General features: G+C 43.7%; 1 long non-coding RNA gene across 1 annotated transcript in view; it reads left to right on the forward strand.

The window, feature by feature from the left end:
* LOC139078235 (uncharacterized) overlaps positions 1-19,762 on the forward strand; it is a 77,855-nt gene extending 58,093 nt beyond the window's left edge. The window contains exons 2-3 of the long non-coding RNA XR_011531109.1: positions 18,942-19,121; positions 19,626-19,762. This is a non-coding gene — a long non-coding RNA (uncharacterized lncRNA). The remainder of the gene's footprint in view (positions 1-18,941; positions 19,122-19,625) is intronic.
* The last annotated feature ends 266 nt before the right edge of the window (positions 19,763-20,028 follow it).

Consider the following 20,028-nt stretch of genomic DNA (forward strand, 5'->3'; position numbering starts at 1 on the left):
CTTTCCAAGCCACCCCAGTTTCCTTATGTCTTTACTCTGTTTATTTTTTCCCACAGCACTGATCACTTTCCACAACAGCGTACTGTATAATTTATTTATCACATTTACTATTCATTGTCCTCCTCACCAGAATGGAAGCTCCAAGAGGACAGTGATTTTGTCAATTTGTTTATTGATATTAGAATTTCATGTTATGGGGTGGGTTTTTGTTGCTGTTGTTGTTTTCCTAAGGAAGATTGGCCGTGAGCTAACATCTGTGCCAATCGTCCTCTAGTTTGGATGTGGGTCACTGCCGCAGCATGGCTGATGAGTGGTGTAGGTCCATGCCTGGGATCCAAATCCATGAACCCGGTCCGCTGAAGTGGAGTGCACTGAACTTAACCACTATGCCATGGGGCCGGCCCCCCATGTTATGTTTTATTAATAATCACCTCATTGAGAAATAAACCGCATACCACAAAATTCACCTATTTAAAGTGCACAATTCTATGTTTTAGGTATATTTTTCAAGTTGTGTAACCATCACCACAATCAATTTTAGAATGTTTTCACCACCCCAAAAAGAAATCCTATATCCTTTATTAATTCCTCCTCATTTTCCCCCTTCTGCTTCCCCTGCCCAAGGCAACCGTTAATCTATTTCTGACTCTGCAGATTTGCCTGCTCTGGAATTTCACATAAATGGAATCGTACAATATGCGTTTGGCTTCTTTTTCTGAGCATGACGATGGTAGATGGTGGCAGCTTCATGTCTCTCTCTGCCTGAGGGCAATCTCTGCTCACAGAGGATATTTGTCCTGCCTGTGGTGCAGCTGGAATTTCTGGGGACCCCAACTAAACCAATGAGACGTGGTAGTTGGAGATAAATATCCTGGCTGCTGGCCCATCAGGGGAAAATCCTCAGGCATAATCGTAGTCTCTAGAGAGTCCTCCATTTGGCCACCATGGTAACCCACACCCTATAGGCTGTCTCCTCATCCCTGTCTCATTTCCTCACTTCCTCCTGAGGTGTCCTGCCATCATATCACAAATACACTGATTGTACCTTAACCCTTATCTCAGTGTCTGCTTCTGGTGGAGCCAACGCAAGGTGACCCCTAGGACTTCACGTCTGTGGACTGCAGGTCAGCAGGAGGCAGCTGCTGGTCAGTGACATTCCCGCCAGGCACCAGGTGGCAAGTAAGGATTTGACTTGAGTCGGTACCGCAGTGATTTGGAATTGGGGCTGATCAGCTATGCCAGGCGTTTCCAGGATGCAGAAGCCAGAGGGAGGATCGGCGGGCATTCCTGAGGGCTTGCGAGGGGGCCGAAGCATCCTGTGGGAGGGATGATCTGAGACTTGGAGAAAGAGCTGTGAAATGCTAGGCTTTTTATAAAGAGTGTTTGCCAGCAAGGATTATGTAGAGTGTCCCTGGCCAGGACAGTGGGCAGAAGGTGCAGACACACGTGCTCGGGTTCTTACGAGTCATCCCCGGAGGCAGGACCTGCTGCATAATTTGTGGGGCCCAGTGCAAACGAAAATGTAGGGTCTTGGTTAAAAAATTATTAAGAATTTCAAGATGGTGGCAGCAGACCATTAAACCGAGTGTGGGAGCTTCTGTGCACAGGGCCCTATCAGGCTGCACAGGTCACCCATGCTCTGTGCCTGGACCTGCCTGGATCTCTCAAGACCCACATCTTGAGTCCCCCTCAAGACTCACATCTGTGTCCCTGATGTCTGCTTCAGAAACATCACTTAATCCGTGCTTTCCCAGGCCAGACCCTCCTCTGCCCTATGCCTTCCAAGCATTCTGTGCCCAGAATGACTGCTGCAAAACACAGTGGAGACCACTTCTCCCCTCTCCTCAGAAGTCTTTCAGAGCAACCCACTGACTGTGGCTGTTTTTTTTTTTTTTGCCCGAGGAAGATTAGCCCTGAGCTCACATCCTCCTCTTTTTGCTGAAGAAGATTGGCCCTGGAGCTAGTATCCATGCCCATCTTCTTCTATTTTATGTGGGATGCCTGCCACAGCATGGCCTGACAAGCTGTGTGTAGGTCTGCACCTGGGATCTGAACCAGCGAACCTCCGGCTGCTGAAGCAGAGCACGCGACCTTAACCACTACGCCTCAGGGCTGGCCCCTGTGGTTTCTAAATTGTGATCAGCAGGACCCCTCGGGGGCTCTGGGTGTGCCACTGGGGGTGAGGGAGGCTGTGCTCGCTGCATCTCATTCTCATTTCAAACAGAGCAGACCCATTTTTATCTGTTTTGCCTGCATATTGGGCTTCCATATATGCTTTCATTTGAGGACATATTTCTACTCCTAAAATGAAAATACTCCTGGAAACTACTGGCCACAAAATTATGTCCAAACTTCTTAGCTCAGTATTCAATATCCATAATGCCCCAGCTCAGAGGTCGGGAAACTTCAGTCCACGGGCCAAATCCAGTCAACTGCTAAGAATAGTTTTTGCATTTTTAAATGGTCAAATAGTGCCTATATAATATCCTCAGTTTGGCCTCTTGGTCTGCAAAGCTTAAATACTTACTATCTGGAGCCCTTTAAGAAATAGTTTACTGATCCCTGATCTAACTCCAACTTTTCATTCCATGCTTAACTCCCAAGACTTGAGCACACTTACCCTACCGAGTCTGGCTCAGTACCTTACTCATAAAAGGAGCTCATCAAATATAAAGCTAGGGTGACTGTGTGTCCAGTTTGTTGTGCTGGCATCATTATTCATATTAATAGAGCCCTTTTCATTCTCCTAAGAGTCTTCTTTAGGCAGTAAATTATATGGGCATCCTATATATAACTGACAAGTGAATTGAATGGAAGATGAAAAACCACCAGCAAATTTTGTGATGAGTTATATTATCTTTGAGACTAAGGGCATCTCCTAAAGAAGTTCGTAGTTCTGGCTGTTTGAGCTAACACCCAGAACTGACAAGCATTATAAAAAAGAATGGGTTTAAAAATAATTACTATGCTTCTATTATGTATGTGACGGGTTTCCAGAACTAATGCCATCTTTGCTTGTCTAATTTTCTTAAAAGGATTTAACCAATCTATCTGATTTTTAAAAAGCAGCATGAGGTGTGTGAACAGAAACCCATGTTGGGACACAAATACAATCTCATGCTATGTATTGAATATTTTGTTTAGAGAAAGGCTATATTTAGGGGATGGGGAAGGAATTGTCCTTTCATCGGATGTTCTAGGAAATGAACCGTATTGCGACTTTTGTGCCTGGAGCCCAGCGTGGGTGTTAAATCTGTAATGGGTCCAACTTTTAGAAGATGCCGACTCCAAATGACCTGGATATTATCCAAATAATCCAAATAAGTGTTTTTAAATTCCCAGTAATAACCAACCGACCATGAAGAATAGCTCAATCTTGGGTGACTCTAATTTTGTTTATAAACAAGCCCCTAGAGAAATCCTGAAGTTTAACATGATTAAAAAACTTAAGGTGCAGAAACATACTTCTTAATGATCTCCCTGCCATCCTGTTTGGTAAAATTCATTCCATCAAGAAGCATATTTAGGAAGCATGAATGTTTCCAGACTCTGAGCTAGGTACCAGGCAGGGTGCAAAGGATAACCCCACCCATTCTCTGTCCTCCAGGAACCCCAGACACAGATTCAGACTCCGTGCCCTTGGTGATACGGCAACGGCACACTCGCCAGGCTGAGGGGCTCTGAAATCTTGAACAGACCTATTGTTTATTGTTGTGATAAATGGCTTGAGGGAAAAGGAAGCGGGGCACAGGAATAGAGAATGATGGAGATGCTGTTTTTATACGCGGTGGTCTGGGAAGGCCTCTCTGGGGGGTGACATCTGAGCAGAGATCTGCAGGAAGTGAGTCCATAAGGGCTAACGGTACTTCTCATTCTTCATTCTTGACTAGTTGTGTCCATGCGTTTGGCATAGGGTCCCCGAAATCCTCAAGGAGCCTCAGATCTCCCCATACTAATAGAGACCAGTTTTCTCTCAACGCCCAAAGGAAAAACTTGCAAGAATGGCGTGAGCAGCTTCAGCCCCTGTTCAATCTGTTGGTTGCCTTATGCTTCATTTACAGACAGCGTCCTCTTCTGTGAGAAAGTGAGGAAGAGGGGTTGGGTGTGGTGGAATGGTAAGAATAGACGCGGGAATGTACAGAGCAATGTCTCGGGGTTCCAATTGAAATGAGGTGCCTGCTGTTACTAGCAACTCATGTTTGTTGAGTATTTGCCTTGTGCCAGGCACTGGGTTATGACCTTTCCATGCATTAGCTCAGCGAATCCTCCGAACGTCTTAGAGGTGAGGAGAGGAGGGACAGTAGCTGAGCAGAGCCCAGTAGAGTTTAGGTGGCGGACATGGTAGAAATGGGTCTTGGACTGTAAGCCTCGTGAGGATAGAGACTGTATTTGTCTTGCTCAGTACTCTTTCCTCAAGACTTAGCCTAGTGCTTGGATGCCCAATAAATGTTTGCTCAATGAATGGATGAGTGAATGAATAGCACTAGCAAAAGCATAGAGGCAGGAAACTAGGCATGTGTAGCATCCCATCTGTCTGGAGGCTGGAATCTGGTCTTCCTTCCTTGGAGGGGATATCAGAGTGGAGGAGGCTGAGCATCATAGATGAGCGAGGATGTGTGTGTGAGATAAAGTTGGAAAGGTATGTGAGGACTGGAGTGGAGACAAGGTGATGAGTACACACTTTCTTTTTCCTGGGACATAAGAAGTCTCTATTTTCCAGGCTCTTGGAGCCATGTGACAATTCTGACCAATGGACTAGTGGGAGTGACTTCTGGGCTGAGGCAGTTAAGAACACATATGCCTCCCCCACTTCTTGCTTTTCCTGTTGCAGTGACACTGGAGGCCACGTGTCAAGATAGCAGAGACAGAATGTAACAGCCTGGATCTCTGAGTCACTGCATGGAAGAGGGCCACCTAACCAGCACTAGACTTTTTATGAGCAAAATGATCTTTGTCAGATTAAGCCACTGAGATTTTTGGGTTATATGTTACTATAGCATATCTTATTTTGTCCTGACTAATGCAGGACCAGACTGCCAGCGGCCTTGAATGTTAGGCTAAGGGCTTTTTACTCTTAAAAAGCAACAAATGCCATGCCTGTTCCCTCCCACACTCTCAGCAGGCCTGCCACACGCTCATCTAGCATAGGCCCATGGGTGTGGGGAAGCCTGAGAGCTTACCTCTGCAACTGTGGCAGGTGATTCAATGCCAAGAGAGCACGGCTCTCTGTGTCTGCTCAAAAGATGAGAACCAGGCAGATTCCTTCTGAGAAAAGCCTTCTCTTCTTTCCTCCGGCCCAGTGGTCTGTGTGGCAGTCCGAGCATGTTAGCGGGGCACCAGAAGTGGTCCTGGCAATAAGGCCTGAACAGAGAGACTGAAATATCAGGTCGAGTCAGGTGTGAATTTATTTCGGGATGTTGAAAGTGGCTCAAACTGCAGAACCTGCATGATTTCTGATAAAGAAGCAGACTTTTCATATTAAGACAGTGAGGATGGAGGAAAAAAACCCCAGTGGTTTCAATTTAATGTCCAAATAGTGTTTTTTTTTTCTTTTTAAACAGGAGCACATTTTACATGAAACTATTCTGTACTTTGCTTATTAATTTATTTATTTTTACTCTATAATATCATGGACATCCTTCTACATCATTCTCTTTAATGGGTGCTGCTTTTCTTTTTTTTTTCTAATAATAAAAGTTCTTTTAATCATTCATTCATCCTGCATTACACATTAATTTGTCAAGAATTTGTAACAAAAATAAACAAGAAATAGACCCTATAAAGTCAATTACATTTATAATCTCTATGCTAACTCTTAGGATTACCCCTAAATGTAGCCCAAATGAGAAATATGTCCTAAAACATTTGCATTAGTTAAAGCATGCTTCAAACATAAAAGATACAGTGCTGTCATATTATACATGACACTTTTAAATTGTGCTTTTATCTGGGTGCTTATTTTCTTATAGAAAGGGTGCACCATCCTTTCTTAAGGCATTGCCCTGTTGATGGACCATTTTGTTTGTCTCTGATTTTTCAGCATTACAAATAAGGCTGCAATGAACATCCCCTTGAACAAGGCCAAGAGTTTCTGTAGTGAAATGTCTGGTCAGAGGGTATGAGCTTTTTTTGTTTTGATGAGTACTGCCCAATTGCTGCCCTAAAAGTTTGTCATAATTTATGCTCTAGAGAATGGTGATTTTTAATGGACTGAATCCCCTGAGAAACTCAGCTCTTGCCTTGTGGTTGAGAACAGGGTGGAGCTTCCAGACCTTTGGAACATGTGTTTGGCCCAGGTCCTTTCATTTAATCTGTGGCTGGCTCAGGTCCTTCACGGGAATCCAATCCAACCCGCAGGTGCTCCCCTCCATAAAGCTCACATTTACGCCCTGAAAAATGGGAGGACTTAATCCAGTCTCTATCGGATCTAAATCAGAACATTTTTCCCCTTTTGCCATTTTAAATTACCTCTCAGCTCAGCCCCAGACTGAGTAATTCAGAGTTAATGGGATATGAAAGTCACGGTCCGTGGCATGATTGCGGGTACCTAGCCAGAGGCAAGCAAGATTTATTCTCTTGGAACCCAACTGGGTTGAAAAGGGTGATAAATCAGCAGGGCTATTGCTAGCTCCCCTTCTGCTGCAAGATTCATTCCACTTTATCAGAATAATCTTCTTAGGCCCTGAGACTGGAGATAAACAGTCAAATCCAGAGACCCACTGTGTGGTAGAAAGGAGAGATGTCTTTCTGAAATCTCTTCTCTTACACATGTTTGGACAGGGGTGGGTGGGGCTTTGTTCCCTTCTAACTGCAATCCAATGGGAAAAGCATCGATCTGTGTTTGCCCAGGACACAGGCTGAGGTTTTGTGCCCATAAATGCTGCTGGCCTGAGGCTTCTGGTCTACCTGGCGACATTCTGTGAAAGAGGATTTGGCATCACATTCCGATTCATGTTGTCCTATGCATTGAATCCAGGGACCCCCTTCTCCCCAACTTGGTCATCCCCCTGTCCACCATCCTGGCTCTTGGATTGTCCTTCTCCTGGTGTCTGGCAAACAGTCCCTCAGATTACATCATTCTGGTTTTGTGGTCATTCACTAGACTTTCCTTGACCTTGTGACTGACTCCATTAGTGACCACAACATGACATGGGACTCATAGAGCAAAAGTCACAAACAGATCAATATCAATATGAGTGGAATCCTAAGGGGCCACAGTGTACACATATACGCACAGAATCACCTTAAGTGATAACCCGAAATGTCAAGTGCTAGCATTGACTGAATACTCCCTCAGGCTTACACCAAACTGCTTTCCAAGTATGACCTCATTTTGTCCCCCAAACCATTCTGTGAAGTCAGCACTACATTATACCCGTTTTACAAATGAGGAAACTGAGGCTCGGAAGGGGTTATTAAGGACTCACCCAAGACCACAGAACTAGTAAGTGACAGTGCCTGGTAAGTGACCACAGAGCTCACGTTTGCTCGTGCACATATTTACACAAACATCCTTTTACATAAATACAAATGCATACAGATATGCACATGTGGAAATGTTCAGATAAACACAGACACAAATACACACAAATCAGAGAGAATGTTCAGCAAAGAGTGAGTGACTGAGACATCATAAGATTGTCAAAGATCAAAAGCTTGGATTCCTAGCCACCTTTTCCTTGAAGCCTCCTCACATTGCTTACTGCAGAAACTAAAGTAGAAAAAAAAAAGACATTGCTAGGATAGTTTGAATCTGGGGTGTTGCCGGGGGAAGGCTGGAGGACAGTGTCCTGTGAGGCCACTCAGAACGAGTGTTAGCTTGGGGTCTGGACTTGGACCATGCAGAGTTGACACCTGTTTACTTCAGTGTGAGGAGCAGGGCCATCCGTTGGACAGACTGACATTAACCAAGGTCAGGATACTGAGCTATGACCCTGGTGTCAAAAACCACCATTAGGAGAGTTTCCTCTCTGGGGCCAGACTCACATGGGACTGTACTGGGAGAGGCTGCTCTCAGACCAGGGGAGACAGTCTTTGATACTCAAGGACACCAGGTTGAGATATGTCCATCTATTCACAGGGCTGGTCTGGCCAGTAGGACTGGAAGTCCTTGCAATCCACTGACCACGGGCTCCATTCCCTGGATAGGGCGGGCCCTGTCACCCCTGCTTCTGGGACAACTTGGTCTGTGCTCCTGCAGTTGACAGCCTCCCTTCCACTCCATAGCCGCTTCCTTAGAGACCGTAACATCTGATCAGATTATAGACCCGACCCTCAGGTCTGGGGGCCATCTGCTTGCTCACTTCTTTTGATGCAGTTCCTGTTAATTTTCTAAATTTGATTCACTCAAAGAGATCTTATTTTCCTATTTTCTAAATTCTCGAGGGATGCTTTGTTCCAGTCCCTAAGTATCAAACACAGTCATTGCAGGAGATGCCATTGATGTCCCACACACTTCCCATCAGCCAGCCCTGGAGGTCACCTGCAGACAGTACCAAATGCTTCCAGTAGTTTCTCTGCCTGAAGATGCTCTCTGGCCAATGGGATATGTTTGGCCCTCAAAAGGGTAGGATGGCAGGGCAGAAGTTAGTGCTCCAGGAACAGCCCTCAACAATGAGAGCATAAAGACGCCAGCTTCCTTGCTCCTCAGTGGGACAGCTCTGATATCTGCTGCACAGAGTTGCCCAGAGGGTCCCCTGTGGGACTGAGCTCTGCTAACTGAGCACACAGAGGTGACCTGCACCCTTTATTGGCTTCCTTCTCTTCCCTGTCTCACTTCCCTACTCCCTCCTGGTGCTTCCTGTGATCGCCTCCCAAATAAACTACTTGCATCTAAATCCTTGCCTCAGGCTCTGCTTTTAAGGGAACCCAGCCTTCAATCTTTCCTAAAGAACAGTCTCCATTGATCCCTTGTTCCTCACATAGCCTCACCTTCCTCTTTTCTGAGCCCCTTTCGGCAACCTTCCAGAAGCACTCAGTCCCAGAGGTGGTAAGAGCACAAGCATTGAAGTCAGACAGACATGAGGTTGAATCCTGCTGAGGTCACTGACTGACCATGTTACCTTGGGCAAATTACTGTCTGAACCTTATTAATCTTTTAAACAATGCAAATGATGATATATAACTTCCAGAGTTGTCAGGAGGAATCAATGAGATAATGTATACAAAGGGCTCAGTGCAAGGCTTGGCAATTAGTAGGTATTCAATAACATTGGCAGGCCTTCCTCTTCCTCTGAACAGAGCTGGTTTCTTTCAGTTATGGGGCAAACAGACCTCATGCCTCCTCCCTGAGGCCGTGGCTGAGCCTGAGCGGGGGTTTTGAGCAGTCGGGGAGGGCACTGGTGGTATGGTAGGCCCCCAAGAGCATTGGCAGACCCTGCCTCTCTTTTCCTTTGATCCTCTGCATGGGGTCAGTTACTATTTCTTGAAGAAGCCCCACATTTTCACAGCCCTGCACTTTTGCTTACTCAGTTCCATTCACCAGGAATGCTTTTTTCCTACCCACCCCCGTGTGCTGAAATTTTGCCCCAGTTCTCACAGTGTGGTATAAATCAGGATGCACATCAGATTCACCCGGAGAGCTTTTTCAAAACACACGTCTAGGACCCACCGCTAGAGACTCTCATTCAGTGGTCTGCTGTGGGGTACGGGCATGCATATTTTGAGAAAGCTCCTTCCTTCTGATGATATACACACGCCTGGGGAAAGACCACTGGTATCATCCATAGAGCCCAAGTGATAGTGTGCCATTGGACAGTCTACTTAGCTTCTTTGAGCCTCAGATTTCTCCTCTGTAAAATGGGGGCATTAATAATATTTAACCCACGTGGTTGCTATGAGGATGAAATAAGATAGTAGAGGTGGTGCTTGGAAAAATTAGATCTACTCTAAACCATCCTTGATCCCCCAGCCAAGTAATCACTCCCTCCCGTGTTTCTGTCTTGCTGTCTGTACCTCAAGAGCCCTCAGCACAGTGGTCCTTCTATTAGAGTCATGCAGTCTGTGTTAGTAGCTCCCCGCCCCACCCAGAATGTGAGCAGCTGAGGGCTGGGAACAAGCGGGGATTGTGTACTACCTGCCCTGTGCTCCTGCTGCACCTGGCATGGTGTCTCGTGGGGAGCCGGTGCTTGATAAATTTTTGTTAAATTGAATATAAAACCATAAGAAACTAATGTATCGGGTTATGTTAGGTACCTGCATAATGCATTTTTGAACAGGCTTTTGATTAGTCTTAGTGTTGGGAAACAGTTTCCTACTGACAGTGCATTTGGAAATTGCCAGGAGGGCAATGAATATGCACACAGAATTCTGCTTTTCTCAGACCTGGACAGAATCTCTTCCTTTTCTAGGGCTTCTGGTTGCCAGGTGCCCACAGGGGCAGGGCTGTCCCTGGGCTGCATTCTTGCTCTGGACCTGTCCAGGACCCTTCTGTCTCCATTTGTAAGCCCAAGAGCTAGAACTTGGTTCTCTGGAGAGAGCAGGGGTTGGAAGTGCTGTTCTCTCCTCTGGACTTGAGGTTCAGGAGCTCCCCATCTGCATTTCATGACGTGGGTTCAGTCTCCATGGCAAGCCATTCCCCTGGCTCCCAGTTGCAGCTGTGCCTGCATGCTGGGGCTCCTGCGGTGACTTCGTTAACTCCGGTGACTCTGGGGGCTGCCTTGCCTCCCGGGGACCCAGGCTGCCGGTAGAGTACCTTCCCTCCAGGAACTTGGGGGTCCCTCTCAGCAGCCCTGCAAGGGAGATCCCACCCAGGGAGGGATCTCTCTAGGAGATGGATCCTGTTGTAGGGCTGAGGGTGCGTTCTGGCCAAGGGGAGCCCGAACTGTACAGAGTCCACCTCCAACCAACAGTCTTTAACTTCTCCTTTCTTCTTTTTAATAAATGTACAATGTCTGTTCACTGGTGGGGGTGGGAGAAAGTAGAAAATTTAGAGAATCAAAAAGTGGGAAAAGTAATTTTCTATAAATTTCACAACCCCAAATTTAACCACTGTTGATGTTTTGATGTAGGTATCCATGCATGTATACATACATATATGCAAACACATATATATTACATATAGTATACGTGTGTACATACACCCATAGGTATATATGCATGATATACATAGGTATATATGTATACTATATATTGGTGTATGTGTAATATGTGTACGTATTACACAGATATACAAATATAATATACATAGCACTGGTGTATATATACAGTCATGTGTTTCTTAATGCTGGGGATATATTCTGAGAAATGCATCCTTAGGTGATTTTGACATTGTACGAACATGAAAGAGTGTACTTACACACACCTAGATGGTATAGCCTCCTACACACCTAGGCTATATGGTACTAATCTAATGGGGCCACCGTTATATATGTGGTTCATCATTGACTGAAACACTGTTATGTGGTGCATGAGTGTATAATAAAAACACATAGATTATAAATAATAACATTGGTATATGCATAATATAAATAGTCTATATGTAATATGCACAGGCATGTAATACACATAGTTTTAAATAATATAATTTATATAGGTCTATATGTATAATATGTGTAAGTGTGTAAATATACACTTAGATATATAGTATCTATAATATATAGGTATATATAATACTCCTGAGTATATAAGTATAATATATATTAAGTAGATATATCTATATTGACAAATTACTTAGGTATGTATATAATATACATGGATATATATTTATATGCATAGGTATATAAAATATAGATAGATATATAAATCTAAATACATAGATATATTTGTGTAAAACATATAGGTGTATATAATACACACATACAAATTACATACATAGGTGTATGTATATACATCTAAATATAAATACATATAATACACACAAATGTTTGTATAATATACATTGGTGTATATCTCTATATAATACACAGATATATTTATTACATGCATAGATATATATAATATACATAACATACTTTTTAAAATGGAAACATATTGGTTTCTGAGCATTCACTCTCTTCTCTACAATACAACCAGAGCGTTCTTTTGAAAACACCAGACTGATCACGTTCCTCCTCTGCCTGAATTTCTTCATCGCCTTCCCCCATTGTATTTGGATAAAATCAAAATTTTTAATCCCTTCTGCCAAGGTCTGCCTTTCTGACCTGCCTAGACTTACTTCTCCCACCTCCTCTGAGAACAACTTCAGTCATCTTCATCCTCCCCCGAGCCCCTGCTCTGACTGTGCCTGGACACCTCTTCCTCATCCTTCCTCAGCAAACCTTCACGTGAAATTAGGTCCCCTGTCAGGCATTCCTCGGTAGCCTGCATTTGCCTGCCAGAATATTCAGGCATCTTTCCTCAGTGCTAGACAGCAAGCCTCATGAGGATAGGCTCCCTGACTAGCCTGCATCTCCAACTCCCATCGGTGTCAGGCCATCAGAGGGCCCTTTAGAAATACTTAAGTAGAAGATTGCAATTTTATGGCTTTTTAAAAAAAATTCGCTTAATAGTATATTATGAGTATCTTGCCATATCAAGAAATAAATATCTACATTATCATTTTTAATGGGATTATAGTGTTCCATTGTATGGATGTACCATAACTGATTTAGTTGATTTTCTATAGCTGGACAAAATGATGCTTCCAAATGTGTTATAAAGTGTTGTAATTGACATTTCTGTGCAAACATGTACCTAATTTGCCTGACCAAAAAAGTTGTACCAATTTATACTCCATCAGCATTGCTTGGTGTCTTTTTTACATTTCTGCCTCAATGCTGAATATTATTATTAAATTCTTTTGTCACTGATAGTCATAGTTCAAAGTTGCCTGTCTCTGATAACTAGGGATATTTATTCATTCACTTTTTTCATTCTATAGGCACTTATTGAGAGCCAACTCTATGTTATAGCAAAATGAACATGTTCTAAGGTCAATATCACATTGTAGCTCAAGAATACATTTAGAATATGGTAGGGAAAACCTCCTCTCGCTTTTTTTCCTTTAAAACATCTTTGTTGTTACTATTGTACACTGATTATTCTAGATAAACAGAGTTATTTTTTTCAAGGAACTTAAAAAAACCCCGCAGTTATTTTGAATTGGAGTGCATGAAATTTATAGATTTGAGAAGAAATCAATCTTTGTCATATTGAGTCCTCTCCCTCAAAATCACAGCAGTTTTCAAAATCTCAAGTTTTAAAAATGTCTCTTAAAAAAACCCTTTCAAATATGACCACCCAAAGATAAACACTATTAACATTTGGCCAAATATCTTACTAGATCTTTGGAGGCGTATGTATGTTTATAAATAGATAATTTTACCTCAATGAGATGTGTGTGCTGTTTCATTAACTAAAAATAACTCAATAACATATTGTGAACATCTTTGCATTTTAATAAAACAATTCTACATCATCATTTTATAAACGGACATAACAGTCTTCCATTGGGTGGATGTATCATTATTTAACTAGTTCCTGTTGATAGACATTCAGGTTGTTTCCAAATTTTAAAAATCAAAACAATGAAGAATGAACATTTTTGTATAAATATATTCATGTCTTGTTATCTTTTTAGAATAAATTCCTAAATATGGAAAGTTTGGGTCATAAGGTACATACATTTTTAGTTATATTACCAAACTAGGCTTCAGAAAGCTTGTATATAATTGTCTTCCACCCGCAGCATTTGAGAATGCTCATGTAAATCCAAAAAAGAAATTAGAAAAACATTTCCATTTATAATAGCAGCCAAAAGAATAAAATACCTAGCAATAAATTTAACTGAGGAGGTCAAATACTCGTACACTGAAAAATACAAAATATTGTAGAAAGAAATAAAAGGAGACCTAAATAAACGGAAAGACATTCTATGTTCATGGATTGGAAGACTTAACATGATCTACACACTCAATGCAAACCCTACCCAAATTCCAGTGGCTTTCTTGTCAGGAATGGAAAAGCTGATCCTCATATTCATAGGAAATTGCAAGGGGCCCCAACAAACCAATAGAATTTTGAAAAAGAACAAAGTTGTAGGACTCAGACTTTCTCACTTCAACTTACTACAAAGATAAAGTAATTAAAACAGTGTGGCACTGGCATAAAGATAGACATATAGATCAAAGGAATAGAATCAAGAGTTCAGAAATAATCCCATATATCTATGGCCAGTTGATTTTGACAAGGGTGCCAAGTCCATTCAATGGGAAGGAAATCTTCCTCTTTGACAAATAGTTCAGGAGTGACTGATATGCACATGTGAAAGAATGAAGTTGGACCACAAACTCACACCATGGAAAAAAATTAACTCAAAATGGGTCAATGACCTAAATGTAAGAATTAAAATCATACAACTCTTAGAAAAAAAATAGAGGTAAATCTTCACAACCTTGGATTTGAGACTGGATTCTTTACTATGACACCAAAAACACAAGCAACAAAAGAAAAAAATCAATGTTAGACTTCATCAAAATTAAAAGTTTTGTGCATCAAAGAATTTTATCAAGCAAGTGAAAAGATAATCTATAGAATGGCAGAAAATATTTGCAAGTCATATATCTGATAAGAGTCTGGTATCCGGAATATATAAAGAAGCCCTAAAACTCAACAACAAATAATCAAACAACCCAATTAAAAAACGGCCAAAGCACTTAAACAGATATTTCTTCAACAAAGATGTACGAATGGCCAATAAGCACATGAAAAGATATTCAGCATCTTTAGGCACTGTGGAAATGCAAGTCAAAGCTACAAGGAGATGCCACTTCACACCCACTAGGCAGGCTATAGATTAAAAAAAAGGAAAAGCAGAAAATAGCAAGTGTTGGTGAGGATGTGGTCAAATTGGGACCTTCGTGCATTGCTGGTGGGCATATATAATGGTGTGGCTGCTGTGGAAGACAGTTTGGCAGTTCCTCAAAAAGTTAGACATAGAATTACTGTGTGACCCTGCAATTCCAGTCTCAGGACATACCCAAAAGAAGTGAAAACAGATGTTCAAACAAAAACCTGTACGTGTATGTTCATAGCAGCACTATGTATAATAGCTAAAAGGTGGAAACAGCCTAAATGTCTGTGAACGAGTGAATGGATAAACAAATCGTGGTATATATGTACAATGGAATACTATGCAGCCATAAAAAGGAGTGAAGTAGTGATCCATGCTACAACGTGGACGAGCCTCCAAAACATTATGCTAAGTGAAAGAAGCCAGACACAAAGGTCACATGTTATATGATTCCATTTACATGAAACACCCAGAACAGATAAATCTGTAGAGACAGAACACAGACTGGTGGTAGCCAGGGGCTGGGGAGCGGGGAGGATGGGGGAGAAAGTGTTTAACAAGTAAGAGTTTTACTTTGGAGTGATGGAAATGTTTTGGAACTGGATAGAAGTGACAGTTGCACAACACTATGAATGTTCTAAATGCCACTGAATTATTCACTTTAAAATGGTTAGTTTTATGTGATATGAATTTTACCTCAATAAATTATTTAAAAACCAAGCAAGCAGAAAAATGCAGTGTGTGATTTGTGACCAGGCATAAAAGGGAACCTCATAGACTGGAGCTGATTCTAACCTTGAGCTCCTCACTTCCAGAACAGTAGTCATGTGACCCAAGAAAGAACCAGGAAACCCAGGTCCCACAATAGCCGTGACTTTAGCCTACTGTTTTCTGCTGTAAAGTTACCATACATTTGCTTTTGAAAAAAAAAAAAAAGAATGCTTATGTATCCTGTGTCTTTGCCTATGCCCTGGGCATGGAGAATCTTTTAAAAGTGACATAAAGGAGGAAGGGGGAACCCGAGGTTATCTGGGCTGCAGTATTCTAGGCTAAGGAATGAGCATATGCAAAGGCCCTTAGGCAGGAACATATCTGGTGTGTTCTGAAGGGAGACCAGGTGGCTGGAGCAGAGTGAAAGAGAGGGAGGGAGCAGGAGGTCACGGTGGCCTGATCGAGTAGGACCTCAGGGACTACTGTGAAGATGAGCGTTTCCTTAGTGAAAAGGGAAGCCAGCTAAGAGTTTGAGCTGAAGAGTGGCTTGATTTGACTTCACGATCTTACTTAGGTTTTAACAGGACAGCTGCGATGGAGAATTGAATGTAGATGGTTATGCAAGTGACTGATTAATTACAAGTGTGATAAGAGCTAGGAAGGCGGGTCCAGGGTGCTTTGGGAAAGTAAAACAGGAGACCCTGACTTGGTCTGGGGGTGGGGAGCTCAGGTAGGCCTCAGGTAGCATTTGGGCCTCAGGGAGATTGAGAGCCATTGTGGGAATTTGAGCAGGGGCATGAAGAGTTTGGTGGGTAAATAGATCCAATGCTGGTCACACCCTCTGCTAGGGGATGCTTTGGGAGTTTTCCTCAAGTGGGAAACCAGAAGCATTCAGCTGGCTGTGAGTCTGGAGAGGGCTCGCTGTGATTGTCCAGCCTCGTGGGAGGAGGAGAGGGTAGGAGGCAGGCTGGTGAGCCTCGGGGCACTGCGGGACCCACTTACTTCACCATCATTCCTGACATGTGTCAGGCACTCGAGGGCCCTCATGGCTCTAATTGAAATTCTCTCTGTCACTGAGACGTCAGGTGAGACATGGCTCTGTCTCTAAGTGAAGCTCTGGGTGGAAGCTTGACAGCTCCAGGTGGGAGGCATTCCTGCAGTTTCATCACTCAGGGACAGATCTGGCCACACCCTCCATGGCATCCTGGGTCTTCTGGCTGGTCCTTTGCATCCAGGAGAGTCTGTGGTCATAGGCCTTACAGCCAGGAACACAAGTGTCTGGTAATTCTCCTCCAAGCACCTCTGTATCAGGCAGAGTCAGCAGGAAGCAGAGAGAACACTCCAATTAGGTTAATTCAAGGAGGAATTAATAAAAGGGCTATTTACAAAGGTGTGGGCAAGGTGTAGGGAAATCATAAGTGCTAGCGCCATACTTGGGGCCGGTAAGAGTGCTCTTCTTTCTAGGTCCAAAGGGAGGAAGTTGGAGGAAGTACCAGATATTGGAGCCCGGACGGAGGGAGTCATGGAGAGAAAGCTGGGGGACAGGAGCTGTGTCCCTCAGCTGACAGACACAGCCAGACCCAGGCAACCTTGCAGAGAGTGAGCTGGAAGAATAAATACCCTGACTGCACCTTCCTCCCTTCCTCTGATCCCCTGCCAGGACTCCCCAGTGGTCAAGCCCAACCAGAAGCAAGGGTCAACGGAGCCTGTTGATGATGCCCGTATGGCTAGAGAAGCGTGGAGAGTAGACCTAGAAGAACGAATGGAAGATGTTCTTGTTCCTCTGGGCCGGGACCTGCCCTGGGCGCAGGATCCAGAACCAGATCAGACACAGTCCCTGTCTTCAGGGAGCTTTCAGTGACACGAGAGTGGGGCCAGAGTGACATACAGTAAGATTAGTGCTATGATAGAGGGATAAACAAATTGCATGGGCTTTCTGGTTGAACAGACCATTAAACAGGGGAAGTGAGGGGTAGAGAGACGGATGCCTGGCTGCTCTCCCAAGTGCAGCCGCAGCGGCATAGTTACCACATTTTTAAAGGTGATGGTTGGATGTGAGAGTTTTCGTACTATGTGGATAACAGCAACAGCACTCCCTCACAAGCTTATTGTGGAGACTGAATGAGATCCTGGATGGAAACTTCCTAGCACAGCACTCGGCACTTTGCAGGCGAGCAGTCAACAGCAGCCCCGTGGCTGTCTTTTGGTCTTCTGGCCTCATCAAAGTAGTCTAGCTAACTCGACTGAGTTAATAAGCAAGACAGGAGGAGCACCTGGAATCCCCACCCGGTGACTCTGTGATTTATATGGCTACCATTTATTATGTGCTTGCTCTGTCCCACACACAGTGCTGAACTTTTTACATATGTTATCCCTACAACTTTTATGGAGGGGGTAGGTAGATAATATTATTTTTCTTCCTCGTGTGCCTCTTGTGATGGTTTTAAACCATTCTTGCAAATTCTTTAACACTTTTCCTGTTAAAAGGTGAGGTCTATGTCCCCTGCCTTTGAATCTGGGCTGTTCTGAGTGACTTACTTGTAACCAGTGGAATGCAGTGGAATTGAAGCTGTATAATTTTGGAGGTTAGTTCAGAAAAGGTCATGAAGCCACTGCCTGGTGTCTTGGGACATGCACCCTGGAGGAAGCCAGGCACCACAGAAGGAGTCCCGACTACTCTGAGACAGCCATGCTGGGGAGACCACATGTGGACACTTTGGTTCACAGCCCAGCTGGTGACCAGCATTAAGTGCCAGCCATGTGACAGAGCCATCCTCGATGTCCAGCCCAGCTGAACCCTCCCCGGATTCCTGACCCATAAAGTGACGAGTGAAATAAAGTGGCTGGTTTGGGCTGCTAAGTTTTGGAGTAAATTTTTCTACACCAGTGGTAACTGGGACATCTCCCCACTCTTGCCATCCTGTGGGTGGAACCTATTTCTCCAGACAGACTTTAGGCCTGGCCGTGTGAATGATTTTGGCTGTTGGGATGTGAGTGGATGCGATGCACCCCATGTCCAACCAAAAGCTTTAAACGTGTCCAGGTGATTTGGCCAGCTCTCTCACATTCTGTAACAGGCCATGGGAAGATTGTGCTCCAGATACTTGTTTCCTTTCATCCTAAAATGAAAAAGACCTGAATTCTACCTACAGCCTGAAGCAGAGCTGCCCCAGCTGACCTACAGGCCTGGCAGTGAGAAATAAATGCTTCTTGTGATAAACCACTGAGATTTTGGGGTTGTCTGTTACTCTGTATCATCACATCACAGCAATAGCTGACTAAGATGGGATAGGTGGGTAATGCTATTATTCCTGTTTCCCAGATGGTAAGACTGAAGCAGAAAGGTTAAATGAATTGCTCACGTCATAGCTAGAGAGTCAACTTTGGAACTCATTTAACCATTGTCTCCGGAAAGGCATATGCATTAATAGTTTGCTCATGGGCCCAAATGTGTTTCCAGCATGCCTGCTCAGCCCCTGGCCTGGACATCTATAGCAACTTCAATTCCTGGAGGAGCTGAGGACACTGTATATGAGATAAATAGCCAATGAGAGCCTGTTTCCCAGTGCCTAAAGCCTCAACCTTGAAACCGCAGCTGGATCATCTATTATTCTTCCCAGAGCACAGAAGAGGCGGCCAGGTGCGTGGAAATATATAAAAGCTAAAAAAGCTATGCTGAAGCCTAAATACATAAGGAAAGCAGGTAGCACTCCACTTCATTCTTCCTCCTCTGGTCTCAGAGGTGGAGCGTCGTTAAAAGCATTCTGAATCGGTACACATTTTTATGCATTCAGAGTCCGCGTAAAATCTATTCAAGTGTCTATAGCTGTGTCTGGCTGTGTGTGTGCATATGTGTGAGTGTTGCACCACAAAAGAACATATTTGGGGGATAATGTGGCTAAAGAGGCTGGGCTTTGGAGTCAGACAGTCTTTGATTTAAATATGACCTCCCATTGTGTGACCTTGGACAAGTTTTGCAACCACTCTGAGTCTTAGTTCGTTCATCTTATAAATAGGAGGCAGCAATACTTGAATAAGGAACAGGGTTGGCCTCCCTGAAGCAATGTATATAAGGCACCTACCATCTTGTTGGGGCTCAGTGAACATTTGCATCCTTTTCCCCCTCGTCATCTTTTATAAACAGTGACTACAAATTACAGATTGCCCAACTTGAGGACTTCCCATGAATCCTGCTGGCATCTGGGGAGCTGCCTGTGCTCCAGGGATGATGGAGGCGGGAGCCCCTGTCGAATGGGACCGGAGTCCTGCATCTCCACATCTGTACGTATACAGTCCTCTAACTAAGCACCAAAAGGCGTTCCTAGAGAAAGGGGCTTAAACCAGGAGACATTTGGGTCTGGTTGAAACCCTGTCTTTATTATTTGTTAGCTTTGACCTGGGTGATTACTTAACCTTTCTATGCCTTGTTTATTTTCCTTTCTGTAAAATGGGCATAATATGTGTATCCTGCTTACCAACATGTTATCAGCATTCAGCATGGTGCCTGCCACCTAGTGAGTGTCATGAGGATTGAACAGAGTAACACG

The sequence above is a fragment of the Equus przewalskii genome, chromosome 21, assembly GCF_037783145.1.
Source record: "Equus przewalskii isolate Varuska chromosome 21, EquPr2, whole genome shotgun sequence".
Taxonomy (NCBI): Eukaryota; Metazoa; Chordata; class Mammalia; order Perissodactyla; family Equidae; genus Equus; species Equus przewalskii.